We start from the raw sequence: 16,485 nt of genomic DNA, 5'->3' as shown, positions 1-16,485 counted from the left end.
ATAAAATCAGCTTTGATGACCTAAACTCCCTCCAAACTTTGTTTGCGGGACCCACAACTATGATTTACTTTGATTGATGACTTTTATTTCTTTTATTTTTCAACTCATATTAGCATTTTTTTGGTAAAAATACCAAAAATCGTCCATTTTTCATAAAATTGATGCGTGCAACCTCTAAATATTTTTTGATTGAGTTTTCATGTATGGAACTATTGTTGCTAGGACCCCAATCTATCATTCTAAGGGTGAGCAAGTTAACTTTTTGACACTTTTTCTATTTTGGGACACCCTATTGGCCATGGATTTTGGGCCTGGGAATGTATGGGAAAAAATGCCGATTAACAAAACATGAATTTCATGCTTTTTTCAACTTCTTCTTCTTCTTTTACCGCTTTTCTTACAATTGTTCAACTATTTCACTAAACCACCTGCTTGTTGGAAAGCTTGTTTCATAACCTTACCAATGAAATATTGAAACCAATAGATAATAACGATATTAAGAAAAAAATCAATTTGAAATTTGTTGTTGTTTTTTTTTGCGAAAATCACATTTTTTAGCTTCATTGCACAATATCTTTGTAACTACATCAGCTAGAAACTTGAAATTCTGGATTTCTCATATTTTATATGTTTATTATTGATAGAAAATTTCAGAACAAGCATTGGTGAAAGTCACTTTTCTGATTTTTGTCCGCCTGATATCATATATGTAGTGGGATGTGGAGGTGGTAGTGGGGGTATTGGAATTCAAGATGGCGGCCAAAACTTCAGAATGTATGGTATTTAAGGGCAAAGCTGCTTCGGATACTGTGGAATATGTGTATCTATCTAACGGGCTTCATGAATAGAACTCCAAAATGAATCTCCGACGCCATTTTGAAATCCAAGATGGCGGACCATATCCAAGATGGCGGCCATGAAATGGTAGTTTGAGCTGTTATACCATGCAATATAGGTATCTATCGATCTGGCTTCATGAGTAGAAATCAAAAATCGATATTTGACGCCATTTTGCAATTCAAGATGGCGGCCACGGAATGGTAGTTTGAGCTATAATACCATGCAATATGGGTGTACATCGATCTGGCTTCATGTAGAAATCAAAATCGATATTTGACGCCATTTTGAAATCCAAAATGGTGGACCATATCCAAGATGGGTATCGCCATTGATCGTTCGGGCTTGATTAGTAAAAGGGTAGAAGGTCAGGGTAGATGGTAGGGTAGCGGGAAGGGTAAACGGTGAAGCAGACGGTCGGGTAGAGGGTTTGGGTGAAGGATAGAGTAGAGGAGATGGAGTAGAAGGTTATGGTAGCAGGTAGGATAGACGATAGGGAAGATAGTGAGCAGGGATGGCGAGTAGAGTTGAGGGTAGGGGAAGGGTTAGGTTAGAGAGTAGGGTAGACTGTACGACTAAGCACAATATAGAGAGTATGGTGAACGGTTAGAGTAGAGGGTTAGGTAAAAGATGTGGCAGTGGTTATGGTAGAGGATATGGTAGAGGGTAGGGCAGGTGGTAAGGTTGAAGGTTATAATGGAGCGTAGGATAGAAGATTGGGATAGAGAGTAGAGAAGGCAGTTAGGTAGTGGAAGGATGAAGAATTGAGATGATTTTAGATCCCGAGCAGGAGCGAATTACTGACACATAACTGCAGCATACCAAAGTCAGGTATCATACCTAGACGAGGTATTGGTAGGTTATCCTGGTACTGAAAATAACTTATTTTGGTATTTTGTAGGTATTGATAAAATACATCAACCAGTTATTGGTTTGGTTTTGAGGACTGCTTGAGGTATTTTTCAATTATGGAAAAATCGCTATTTGTATGGAAAAATCGCCGATTATTATTTAGGTATTGCCATACCTGATGTCATTATTCACGTGTTATGCACAGAATACCCACCAGTTATTATTTTAGATATTTTACCTCTTATGCAGAGCTGCTTAATACCTCATTCAGGTTGTTGGTATTCGGTTTTCCATACCTGAGTTTGTTATTCTTCAGCTATTTTCTCCTGCTCGGGATGAGATGAGTTTTTTTTCGAGATACTTTAAGGAATTCTTTCCGGGATTTCTTCAGGCATTCCTTTCGAGAATCTTCCCAGCAGGGTTCCTGATTTCCACTTTTCATCTTCTTCCACATTCGAAGACAGTCAGCAGCGAACGGTTGAGTGATGCGATTGACATTGTGCATACGAATTTTTGATGTTTTCGAATTATTTTCTTTGCTAATCTAGCATTTCAACAACAATACAGTAAAAATGTATGCATTACATGCAGAAATTCTCTTCTACTTATGATAATAGCCGCTTCGATCGCTCACCAGCATTCTTCACCATTCGCCATTCATTCATTCGCTTGCGATCCAAACTACGACGAATGGCAACGAATATTCATGTCAAGCAGCTGGCTCATCGCTTCCCACTGGTGATGGGGTTGCGTGTTTGATCACGACGATCCGTTTGCTGCATCTTTCTCGATTCGCTTCAGCAAAGAGGAGTGTATATGAATGGAGTGAGGCGAATATACCGATCCTTGCTTCCCAGGATTCCCCCCGGGATTCCTTCAGATATTGCTTCCGAAATTGCTGTACGGATTGCTCCGGGGTTCTTTTCAGGGATTTTACAGGGGTCGCTTTGCAAAATCATTTCAGTTTTTCTTTTCTGCATTCCTTCAGCGATTCGTGCTGGAATTCCTTCAAAGATTCCTTCCGGAATACCTGCAATGATTTCCGAAAAAAAAATATATGAAAAATATAGATTTTTGCCGCGATTTTTTTCAGGCAATACTAGATGATAGAGACATCTTCTATGATTCTTGCAGGAATTCCTGCTCAGCTTTCAGTAGGCATTCCTGTAATTGTCCTGTTAAGGATTCCATCAGATATTTTTTACGGAATTCCTTCAGGAATAAATTCAGGGATTACTGCCAGAATTCCTTCAGAATCTTGAAAGAATTCTTACAGCATCCTTTCATGGATTTCTCCTGGAATTGCTTCACAGACTCATCCGTATATACTTTCAAAGAGTTCTGTGGAAATATATTCAGAGAAATATATATTCAGTGGAATTCTCTCAGGTATACGTGCCGGAATCCTTGCTGGCTTCTCGGGAGCGTTTCAGGCATTCCTTTCGGGATTTATGCAGTAATTCCTCCTGGGATTTCTTCTGTGATTATTTCAGGGATTCCTACCAAGCTACCAGCTGAGATTCCTCTCAGGATTCTACCAAATATGCCTCCCGGAATCCCTTCAGTAAATCCTCCCGAGATTCCTTAAGGAATTTCTAACGGGATTGTTTTGTAATATCTTGAAAGGTGTCTTTCAAGTGTTCTAGCCTGCATTCTTTTAGGAAAGTTCCTTCAAAGATTCCTTCTGAGATTTCGTAAAGGTTTCCTTTAAGGAGAAACATCAGAGAGTACAAATATGGCTGCCACAATGGACGACTTGAAGCCCTACTCGATAAACAAGTGCGGCTTGGTTCGATGCTTCGTTCACCTGATTTGTGCCTCTAAAGTTTGTATGCACCTTAAGTGTGTATTTCACCTTAAGGGCTGCTGTTAGGAATGCTCCAGGGATTCCAACTTGTAATTTTTCAAAGATTTCTGTGAAACTTGAGAATCTTGCGGGATTCTTTTAGGTATTCGTGCCAGGATTCCTGCCGAGGTTTCTCCAAAGATTATTCCCGTTTTTTTACATTCTTCCTGGGATTTCTTCAATTATTCTTTCAGGGTGCCGAGCTTCCAGTCGGGATTCCTTGCGTAACTTCTTTAAGGATCCTATCAGGGATTTTGTACGGGATTTATTTTGATTTAGCTTGAGAGTGGGAGAGTAAGAGAAACAGAAAGAAATAGGCTTTTTGATGCTTTTAGATATATTTAGTGAACCATAAAGTCATCTGACAGTCATTTTCTCATTTTTCTTCAGTAGTTGTCCTCTCTTTCACTAATTATAGATGCATTGTATCTATACGAATCAGAATACAACGATTGTATACAATTTGTGCTTAAATAAAGCCTGCGTACTTACGAATCGGTGCACTTTCAACCGGCTGCAGATCAACAACGGTTTAACCTAGAAAAAACCCTAATTAATCCACCTAGCGGTGATGGCGCCTTTCTCGTGCCTTTGAAACCCCATTACAATAAAAATCAAGCGAAATGTCGATGTATATCGCACTTTCATACAATTAACAGTAATCCATTTCATGATAGCAGAAATCATATCGTTTATCTAAACTTTTAATGTTTGAGCCTCAAACTCTTAAGAAAAAGACGCTATCTTGAATTTGAAGCTGCCATTTAGAATTTAAGATTGCCATCTTTTGCCATGTTTTGGTCGCCAGTTTTGGCGTCCAGACATCTTCCCTACGAAAAATATACTTCATTAAACAGCCGCCATCTTGATTTTGGACCAACATCTTGGGTATTCAAGTCGCCATTTTTGGAATCCAGAAATCATCCCCACACCAAATATACCAAAAATTGTTTCAGGCCCTAAAACTCCATTGAAGAGCCGCGATTTTGAATTCGGAGCCGCCATCTTAAGTTTTAGTGGAGCTTCTGGTCTCCAGTGTTGATTTCCGCACAAAACTCGCCAACCATGATGTATCGCATGATGGGGCTAGTTCAGTTTTATATACGGCCAGTTCTACCGGTGCTGGTCCGGATCACTGAAATGGCCATAACTTCGGAACGCCTTTTGGCCGATCTGGACCATTTTTAATAGCAAACAATTCCAGTTAGATTCAAGCTATAATCCGAAAAATCGGCCAATGGGAAGTGCCTTTAAAGTGAGTGAACTTATTTTGCGCACATACATACATACATACATACATTCATACATACATACATACACACATACAGACATAATCTTAATTCGTTGAACTGATCCTCCGAGCCTTTTTTCGAAAAATCGGTTTTTGAGTGGACATATAGTTTTGTAGTACACTAAGTGTACGAGAAAGGCAAAACATTACTTTCGAGCTTTTTAGCTTTAGTTATCTAACTAAACAAATAGATTCCAAGATCTTTTTTGGTAGCAACTTTAATAATCTTTCAAATGCGATAAGTTTGACCATTTTCAAGTTATAGCCAGTTTGAGACAAGCAAAGTCAAAAACATGTAAAGTTCAATTACTACGTAACGGTTGAGATTTGACCATATGCGTAAAACATTTTTTTCACCGGTCTGAACCTGCTTGCTAACGTTCATGAGGTTATCAAGAAATCCTAGCTTTGCTCTGTCGCATATATTTAGCCGCTTTCGGAGGGGCACCCGGAACTGGTTACGGAACTACCGGCTGTCCCTAATGTGGTCTTAACCTATTTCTTTGATAACCAGTCATCAGGTAATCAGAAAAACCGTTATTTGTTGTATCGTATGCATGGGTTTGGTACTCTTTTATATTTGGCCACATCCGCCGGGACCCCCGGAACCGGTTCCGGAACACTACTGGTTTAGATATGGACTAATATTGTTTTCCTGCTAACCGTTCATCAGGTTATCGAAAATGCCGCTGTTTAATGTGTCGCATGCATGGGTTTGGTACTCTTTTATATTTGGCCACTTCCGGTGGGACATCCGGAACATTTCCGGTTCAGATATGGTCTGATACTGTTTTCCTGCTTACCGTTTCTCAGGTTATCGAAAAAGCCGCCGTTTGATGTGTCGAATGCATGGGTTTGGTTCACTTTTATATTTGGCCATTTCCGGCGCGATACCCAGAACTGGTTCCGGAATACAACCGGCTGTCTCTAATGTGTTACTAACCTATTTCTTTGATAACCAGTCATCAGGTTATCAGAAAAGCCGTTATTTGTTGTATCGCATGCATGGGTTGGGTACACTTTTTTAATTGGCCACATCCGCCGGGACCCCCGGAACCGGTTCCGGAACACTACTGGTTTAGATATGGACTAATATTGTTTTCCTGCTAACCGTTCATCAGGTTATCGAAAATGCCGCTGTTTGATGTGTCGCATGCATGGGTTTGGTACTCTTTTATATTCGGCCACTTCCGGTGGGACATCCGGAAGCGGTTCCGGAACATTACCGGTTCAGATATGGTCTAAGACTATTTTCCTGCTCACCGTTCTTCAGATAATCGTAAATGCCGTGGTTTGATGGGTCGCATGCATGGGTTTGGTGCATGTTCATGTTTGTCCCCTTCCAGGGGTACCGATCCGGAACACCTAAATGGCCATAACTCCGAAACGGCTGGACCGATCCGAACCATTTTCAATAGGAAACAATGGGACCGGATTCTGCGTCGAATAAGCCGTTGATCGTTAAAATCGGTTGATATTTACTGTCTAAAAGTGAGGTGACCTTTTTTTGTACACATACACACACACATACATACACACACACACATACACACACACAGACATCATCTCAACTCGTCGAGCTGAGTAGATTGGTATATGAAACTTGCCCCTCCGGGGGCTCTATCAGAATTTCATTTTTGGAGTGAACATATAGCCTTTCGGTACACCTTGGTGTACGAGAAAGGCAAAAAATGTTGTAAGAAGAAAATGAAGCTTATTTATTGTATTTTGTAGGAAAAATATGAAAAATTCAGTTTTTATTTCTTCAAGATAAAATTTTGACCTGAATATGAAATTCATGCCATTTTATTCTGCACAAACCAATGATCTTCAACATTCGCAAATTTCACAGCTTACGTTCTGATATTTCCACAAGAAACAAAATTAAATTCATCATAGATATGCTCAAAACAAGTTACGACATTAAACTCTTGACAAATATGGTTCACAAGACCATTATAAACTTATAGCCTTATTGTCCTTTCATGCTCTATTCAAAACATAATTTTACTCAAAGTAATTTTTAATGAAAAAATATTTCCTGGGAACGTTTTTTGGATATACAATTTCCCAATTCAAGTGGCCCAACTTAATTCATATCGAAACCTGCATTATTTTTGGAATTATCAGCAGTTTTCCCTCACAGTAGTCGGAAATTAACAGTCATAAGGCTAACTCCTCATAATAAGCCTAAAATAAGATAGTTTTCATGGATAAAACACTGAAAATCATATAGATTATGGAACTATAGATGTGATTCTATGATCACAAATAAAAATTTTTTTGAGTAGATTCAGTTTTATTTAAAAAATCTTTAGGTATATCACGCCAGCAAAGCACATCCAATGAATTTCGTCAGCAATAGTCCATACAGCTTTCGAGCCACGATTATTCATATTGTTCTGCATCAAATCATTGGTTTCTTGTATACCAATAATATTCGTATAGTATCCTTCCCGTATGCGTATTTGCCGAACAAAAGTTTATGCGAAAACAACTTTTTTTACCTTAAATATCTATGCAAGCCTTTGATTTACCATAAAACCCTTCAAAGGCTTACCATAGCTATATTAGAAATTTTAAAACACTCATGGAATATTTTACCTCCCTAAATCAACAATCATAATACAAACAACTATTCTATACCTCGTAATTGGTGGGTTTGGTAATTATATATTCCTACACAAATCTTGAATCTGACAATGATTGGATTTTGCTCAATGTGTGCAGAAAAAACTGGCTCTATTTACGAATTCAGATCAACAGTTCATCTAAAATTATAAAAACAGCAAATTTTATATGCTTCCTACAAACTACAATAGATAAGCTTCAATTGCTTCTAAAAACACTTTTTTTCCAAGTGACACCGTTTTTGAGCGGCAGCCGGTTGAAAGTGTACCGATTCTAAAGTGCGCAGGCTTTAGAGCTTGAAAAAAAATTTCAGATATCGAGGATCATGTTTATGTTAATGGAGCTTGACTGTTGATAATGGGTTAAAGATAGCTTTCTCTTTTGAGATACATTATCGCTATTATATGGCTCATCAATAAAGCATAACATGAACTCGGTAGTCTTGTTTGATCTAATTGTTAAATTATTACTTCACCTTTTTGTAATTTCTGCCTTATGTATTTCAGTCTTTTGTATGCAATTCTCAATTCCAATTGATAGATCGAATAAAATTGAACTTTTGGGTGTTTTATCATTATTCACGTAGCCGAAAGACACATTATCTTTTCGGTGTACCTTTGATAGTGCCCAGAATAACACCTTAAAATCCACATATTGTTCAATATTGCATACTGAAGATTTTACGTTGAATACTGCAGTTGAAACTATATGAAATTACAAGGGCCATTCGGGCGTTTATCGGGTTAGAGTTCTGCCCCAATTTATAAGTCCTTTTTCTAATTTTTTTTTTATTCTTAACCACTTAACCTATATATTTTTCAGCTATTTGTCTATTAGGGCACTACGTGAGCGATTCCAATTGGCGGCTGCACCTACATTTTGTACAGCGCCTAAATGTATTCTATTATATTCTTATTCTACTATATCGAACTGGTTTGCCTTTGTGCTGCTTTCACTTTTCTACCCTGTCCTTGGTAGAATGCTGAGCACGATGGTGAAATGATGTGTGGCTGTTTTTCCTTTTCCAGTCCGATTGAGGGTCGTCCATTATGGGTTGCTGCTCGTCGAGATCCAATTATCCGGGTCCGTTTGAGCTATGAGAGCTCAGAAGAGAGTCACGCGCCAGCCAGAATCTATACGGATCAGAATATAACGATAGCGTGAAATAGAGAGAAAATTATCAAATATTAAGGACATACAATGAAGATTTTTTTGGAACTACACCATAGATTTCATTTTTTTCGTCAAATCATGCTTATTTAATTGGAACTTAACCTTCGATAGCAAATTTATTTAAAGGTTTGAATTATGAGACACCTTGAGCGTTAACGGGTTAATGCTAATATATTAATGCTAATGCAAACCATTGGAATTTTTATAATATTGACATGTAAAAATAAAACAAGAATAATAGCTCCAAAATAACATTTAAGTTTAAAAAAATGCTGGAAAAACCTATTTTACACTAGTGTTTTGAAAACTAACATTGGTTGCTTGTTGAAAACCTTGAGGCTTCAACGATGTAACTGCATTTTGAAATAACAGTATTATTTTTAAAAAGCTGTTGATCGTATTTCATTCTTCCCATAATCAGGAGGAGAAGCATTTTCGTTATCTATTTTATTGTTGTAGATTGCGTGGATAAGAAAAATAAACAATTTACAGCTTTGGTAGAAGTAACTCTCTTCTTTTCTAAGTATGAAGTACTTTATGAATGTTCTCTAATAAAAATGATAGAAGTCATTATTTAAGAAGCCGTGAATTGATTACCTATCAGTTTTTTCGTCACAATCGATTTCGAGTTATCGTTATTGTAGCTTTGATTTTTTTGTTTGCAATCAGTATCATATCCTAATCGTAGATAAGTATCACTACAGCTCAGAATAGTTTTCCAGCAGGATTATGAAATGTTTCAAATTTGCCTCGAGGCTAAACTTCTAAGTAAGGGTAGAAAGTGTTCATTGAGTCGAGATAAAATGGTCATAAAATCAAAGTTGGATAATCGACTATTCACTGCATCGAGATACGCCATCGGAACCTCGCATCCGTTACTTTAATTATAATATTACGTTATGATAACCTTCATTAGATTTTAGGAGTTAAGTTTGCCTGAATTGTGCGTCTCTTTGTTACAGTCACTGCGAGTATAGATAAGCATAACGATTACTAAACTACTTTGACATATGGAAAGTTGATCCACAAAAGATTGATTTCACATCCTCATCCCGTGTGTGTATTCTATACCTAGCAATCCATCGGTTCATATCCGTTTTTTTTTTGTTCCTGACCAAACAAAACGAGCGAGTTCGCTTCTTCACCTACGCCACCGTATGTGTTCACCTGCACCTGTCCGTCCACCCTCTTGGTTTTACCCAGAGTGAGAGCCGTCTCGATGCCGAAATCAATTAACACTCCATAGAATATGGATCGGGCTCGTCCGTCCGATCCGAACCGAACCAAGCTGACCGACCATCCGCCCGCCATCATCATTATGAGATTGAAAGTTTTAGCCTCGCCAGCCATCCCAGTGCCCAGCCCAGTGTCGGCCGTTGGAAACAATGTTGAACCGGTGTTCGGAATGTGATGCGCGCTGGTCTGCTGCTGGCTGTATGCGGGGAGGTGGGAAAAGGCAAACATGCAGCAATTTTTGAAGAGATGGCATAGGGAACTTTAGTATAGAGTGTCCAGTCCAGTCCATACATTCTGTCCACGTCTGAGCCGCCACAGCAGCCGCCGCCGGGCCGGGCCGGGAATAATGGAACGGACGAACCCAATGCGGTCAGAATTGCTGCAGTGTTGTTTAATTTTCATTTAAAACCGTTATTGAAATGAGATCAATTAAATTGTTTATTAAATGGAGAGCTTGGTCCACAACAGGGCCCTTTCCGGGCCGGTCGGGCCGTAGCTCCCGAGAATGACAAAACAATGGGCGAGAATGAGCAGTTGATGGAAGTTTCATTGACCGTTGAAAATAGCTCTCTGACACATTTTTGAATTTCGTAAAATGTTTATCAAGGGGTTCGTGGATTTCCGGAAAACAGACAACAATTAGCGGTGGCTTGTTAAAGTGATTGCATCAACACATCCTGAATTTAATTTCAATAAATTGCGCGTCATCCAAGAAGATTCGAAAGGGACCAAGGGCGTAATCAGGTTTCAGAACAGGGGGCGGTGCGAGCTAGTCCCTAACTTTCAAAATTTCGTTGAAAGACGTTTTTTGTAAAACTGAAAAGCATTTTCCACGAAAAAAAAAGCAGAAGATACTTTGATCCTTTTTTCAAGGTTCATCGGGACAAGTTTAAACGGATGGGGCAAGACGAAACGTGAAGTTTTTAAATAGATATCAATACAATTTGAAAATTTATCCTTCGCCAAAAGATTGTTTGATTCAAAAGCTATACGATATAACATTCAAGGTGTTTATGATCATTAGATAGCATCATGTTAATCTACTGTTTATTCTTACCCCAACTCGTTTCAACTTGCCTTGGTGTATCTTAAATGAGCATTTACAAAAACTGATCTTGAACATATTTAACATTGAAAAATCAAAAAACAAAAATACGAGGGTATGTAATATGTATACACTATGCATCTAGTTTCGCCTTCAGCTTATTCCCCCCTATTCTTGTATGCATACCCGAGTAGAAGACAAAATCTCAATAAAAGCACATTTTGATATGGTAATCATAAAGTGATATTGGTTTGTTTGGCGTAAAAGAGTAAAAGTACTGAAATTAATAGCAAAAATATACTTTTCGACCAACACATTCATGTCATAGCACTTTCGAATGCTAACAAATAGCAGCGAGCTATTCGGTTGATCTTCTAATATCAAATTTTGCTATTTCAAGACCAACAATTGAAAAGTCCGCATTAACATTGCGTAAACAAACACGTTTCTGTTGACTAAGGGCTTTCTGAGATCCACCCACGCATCCACTTTTTTTCTGTGTTGGGGACATAATGCCGCTGCGACCATTAATTTGATCAATTGTGGCGCACCACCACTAACAGAAAGCTTGATGTTTGTTGGTCTTGATTTGTCAGAAGTGTCAGGAACAATTTTTTGCTCTTATTTTGAGTACGTTTACCTCTTATATCAATCAAACCAATATCATGTTTTGATCATAAGTACTTGACCTCAACCCGGGTAAATATATCAATTTTTGGCTGACGTAATATGACATATTTTCATTATTCCGGGACTGGTAATGTTCCTAGTTTTCATACCTGGAACAAAAAAATGTCATTAGGACCATGTACTGGAATAATTCCGGAATATCGTAATGTAGGTTATTTTATGGTATGCATGCTGATTTTTGCCGATAAATGCTTTTCGATATGTCAAACTTCATGAACTTCTTCATACTGGCCGCATTCCGGAACCCAGGTGTCCAGTTCCCAAGTCCTTCGGAAAAGTGACCATTTTTTTTATTAGTTTTGAATTCTGTCTAGTGACAAAAAAAATAGATTTTTTTTTACATATTTATGCGTTTGTTTACTTATGAGCTTCTCCTACACTAGCTTCTATCAATTCTAATTGGAGCCTTTTTTGCAACATTTTCAGCTTCTTGAAATTATGTCTCCTGGTGTCGTTCTGTAAATTTTCCAGTAGTTCCTTCTGGAATTCCTCCAGATCCTCTCGTTTTTTTTATCTTGTATTTGCTTAACAGGCTGATTCTGGCTGGTGATGTTACGGCGAAGCATCACCAAAAGTGTTAGTTCAGGCTCACCGGTCGAGGGAAAAAATCCGGGTGCCGCGGTTTGTTCTTCGTTCGGCGGCTAGGAACCCAGACAACCAGCGATGGAGGCAACTAAACAAAAAAAACAAGCTTTCTCTTCTCCAATCCGGACGCAAGCCCCCCAGGATAACTGATTCCATCGCACTTTGTGATTGTCCACTGGGTCACGACAAGTACCACATGGGTTTTCCAGATAGATATTTGCTCTGGGATTCTTCTGAAAGGTTCTTCTGAGACTTTCCTAAACTTTCCTGTGCTATTCCTCCTAGAGTTTCTCATGGGAAATTTCCAGGAATCATCTGTGATTCTTGCATTCGGGGATTCATAAATTTGTTTTTGGAATTCCTAACAAAATATATCAGATTCTTCAAATAGTTACCTCTCAACAAGCTCCATAGGGGATTCCTCCTGAAAATTCTTCTGAATGTCGTAGTCCGCTGTCTCCTGATATTCCTCAAGCAGTATACTTTGAACCTTCAATCTTCTGGAAGAACACACGAAGCATCCACTGGAAGAATCACAGAAAAAAGTTCAGTAATTCCAGAAATAGATTCTTGATTCTAAATAGATTCTACGCACCTGTACTGTACTTCGCGAACATTAATGGAGAAGGCGCACGGGTCTGTCATCAGGACACGATGTATACACTTTGCTTGTTGGACATTGAATGAATGATTTTTATTAGTTAGAAAAGTTACACATTACCTGAGGAAAGAATAAAGCATGTTCACACGAATTAATGCTGCGTGGTCAATTCGAGCCGCGCATGGGGTGTTAGATGACATCGGCCGGTCAGGTAACCAAAAGTCGGCACGTTGTCGTTAAGCTAAGCATAATTCATCATTTCTCGTGGGAAATAATAAATTTGCGATGCAGAAAAAGATGTTGTGGAATATTCCACTACACACCACAGTGTATGTTCTGTCAAGTAGAGAGTAGATTATTTGTTTGAGTAACTCCAAGAACTCCCTTGTGTAAAAATCATAAGATCTACCAACGCAATCTGTTGTCTTCAAAGCCTGGTTTCGTGTTCAAAAGGAATCGCTCAAGAAAGTTCTTGAGCGATTCCTGGCAGAAACTTTCTACAGAGAGTGTAATTTGAATTATTTTTTCTCCGCATTGCGTACTGCAATCGAAAAAAACGATCAAGGCAAGGAATTTTCCGTACATCAAGATAGGCCGAAAAATTTCTTCTGAACTGAAAACAGTCCTTAAGAGCTTAACGATTAAGATTCATACTCACACAGCCTCAGAAATAGCCTTAGGTATCTATGTTCTATCAAGTGTCAAGTTGTATTATTGTATAAAGGTTTCCGAGACCTTCCTGAGTTTAGACCATCTGATTTACTAACGCCACTGAAACGATTTTGAATTACTTAGAAACGCTTTGAAACGCTTCTGAAAGTACCCAGAAACCTCCGTGAAGTTCACTAGAAGGTCCAAAAGTCCCCCAAAACGTCTCAGAAACCAATCGAACGTAAGTAAAAGAAAATCGCGTTAACGCTTTGAAACGCCTCTAAAATCCCCTATGAAATCTCCGAAACCATCTCAAACACTCTTAAACGTATTGTAACATCTTGGAATGCTTGAAACGCCTCTGAAAGTCCCCAGAGACCTCCGTGAAACTCACTCGAGAGAGATAGAAGTCCTCCAAAACGTCTCAGAAACGTCCCCCTGAAACGTAACGTAACGTCTTGAAACGCTTTGAAACGCCTCTGAAGTCCCCCAAGAAACATCCGGGAAACTCACCATATTTAGAACCTCTGAAGTCCCCTAGAACCTCTCTGAAACCTGAAATGCATTGAGCCGCCTCAGTCTATAAATGTCTCTTAACCCATGAGTCTATGTGAAACTCAGTGGCTCTTAGCCTCTTAGCCTCCTTCTTCTTCTTCTTTATGGCTCTACGTCCCCACTGGGACTTGGCCTGCCTCGCTTCAACTTAGTGTTCTTTGAGCACTTCCACAGTTATTAATAGAAGGGCTTTCTTTGCCTGCCATCACATGAATTTGTATAAGCACGTACCATGATACACTATGCCCAGGGAGTCGAGAATATTTTCCCGACCGGAACGGGAATCGAAACCGTCATCTCCGGGTTGGCGATCCATAGCTCTAACCACTAGGCTAACTGGAGACCCCAGGCTATTACTCTTCGAAGCCACCTAAAATCCCTCCGAAACCTCCAGATACGTCCTGAATCTCCCATGAAGCCTCTGTGAAACTACCCATAGAACCTCAGAAGCCGCCTAAAACACCTCTTATACGTCTTAAAATGCTCTGAAACGCATTGAAACGCTTTAAAACGTCTCTGAAATCATCGGAAAGCTCATCTGAGAGCCTCTTAAGCCCCTTAAATACCTCTGAATCTTCTCGAAACACCTTGGAACGCCCTGAAACGCGTTGAAACGTCTTGAAACTCCTCTGAAACCCTCGTGAAGTTCCCATGAGATCCTATGAATCTCCTCCCCTTTGCATGTGCTAGCCACTTGCCTTTCTCAAACATCTTTGAAAACTTGAAATTTATTTTGGCAAAAATTCTATTTAGGCAGTCCAGATTCATTCCCTAAATAGAGGTGCGGGTGTAGAAAAATCACTGAAAAACCTAAAACAACATCTGGAGGAATTTCAGAAGCTCTTGAACAAAAAAACTAGCAAGTATCACAGTAAGTGGTGAGTATTCATATCTAGATAAGTTTTATATTCACCACTGATAACGGCATAGCCCATATAGCCGAGGCGGTAAACGCACGGGTATTCAGCATGACCATGCTGAGGGTGACGGGTTCGATTCCCGGTCGGTCCAGGATCTTTTCGTAAAGGAAATTTCCTTGACTTCCTTGGGCATAGAGTATCTTCGTGCCTGCCACACGATATACGCATGCAAAATGGTCATTGGCAGAGGAAGTTCTCAGTTAATAACTGTGGAAGTGCTCATAGAACACAAGCTGAGAAGTAGGCTTTGTCCCAGTGAGGACGTTACGCCAAGAAGAGAGAGAGAGAGAGAACGGCATGGGAATTTTGCGATGGCAGCGCCACCACGAAATTGCCACTTGTGTTGCCATTACAAATTACCGTAAAATTCCTCGGAACTGGGCATGGATCTCTGTGATTGATAGATATTTTGAGATCTAATCAATTCAGAGGGCCTCTGTGACGTTTCAAGGGGTCTCTGGGGGTGCTATGGTAGTTTCAGGGGGTTCAAAAAATTAAATAACATAAGGCAGTGACTTCTGGGTAGTGGCCAATAAGCTGAACTTTTGTGGCATATGTGGATATTTAGCGGTCTCAGGAACGTTTCAGGGTGCTCAGGGGAGTTCTAGGCAGTCTCAGGGGCATCTCAGGCGATCCAGGAACGTTTCAGAGGTCTCGGGAGGTACCTGTAGGTTTCAGTGTTGTTTAAGGGCGTCTGAGGGGTTCAGGAGGATCCAGGGGGTTTGCGGTGCGCTTCAGGAGGTCTGAAGGCGTTTCAAGGGGGTGTTGTAGTATTCCAGGAGTCTCTGGGGCCCTTTATGAGTTCTAGTGGATCTCAGGGTCATTTCTTGGCTCTCAGTGGCATTCCAGGGGATCTCAGGGACGTTTCAAAGAGGGGATGTTTCAGGGGATCTCAGAGGATCTCTGCTCAGTTTCGGGGAGGCTCAGGGACTTTTCAGGGGATTCCTGGGGATGTCAGGGAGTCTCAGGGGCACTTCAGAAGGTCTCAGGGGTGTTCGACGGTGTCTCAAGGGTCCCAGAGGGCTTCAGAGGTGTAACTCATTCATTCAGTTATTTAGCATTGCGTTGAAATCTAAATAAAACTGAATCAACAATTCTTCACCACAACACTCGATTCGTGACTGAAGTCTTTTATCCTCGGCCGCGATCCACACTTGCCAGATCGTTCGCACCTGGTCCGCCCACCATGCACGCTGCTCTTCAGGTCTTCTTGTACCATCTGGATCTCTTGCGAGCTCCAGCTTTGCAGGGTTGGTTTCCGGAATTCTCACAACATGTTATGCCCATCATATCCTTTCAGCCTTTACTTTCCGGATGCTAAGATCGCCGTAGAGTAAAGCTAGCTCGTGGTTCATTCTTCGCCGTCACACACCGTTCTCTTGCAGCTCGCCAAAAATGGTCCTAAGCACTCGCCGCCCGAACGATCGATACTGTCGTACGCCGTCTTGAAGTCGATGAACAGGTATTCGCGACTTTTTTGAGGATTTGCTGCACGGTGAAGATTTGGTTCATCCATTCATTACGTAACGCTAAAATTGCCAATATTCAGCCCTCCTCCTCCCTCCATAACGC

Source organism: Aedes albopictus, chromosome 2 (genome assembly GCF_035046485.1).
Source record: "Aedes albopictus strain Foshan chromosome 2, AalbF5, whole genome shotgun sequence".
Classification (NCBI taxonomy): domain Eukaryota; kingdom Metazoa; phylum Arthropoda; class Insecta; order Diptera; family Culicidae; genus Aedes; species Aedes albopictus.
This window is presented reverse-complemented; position numbering follows the sequence as displayed.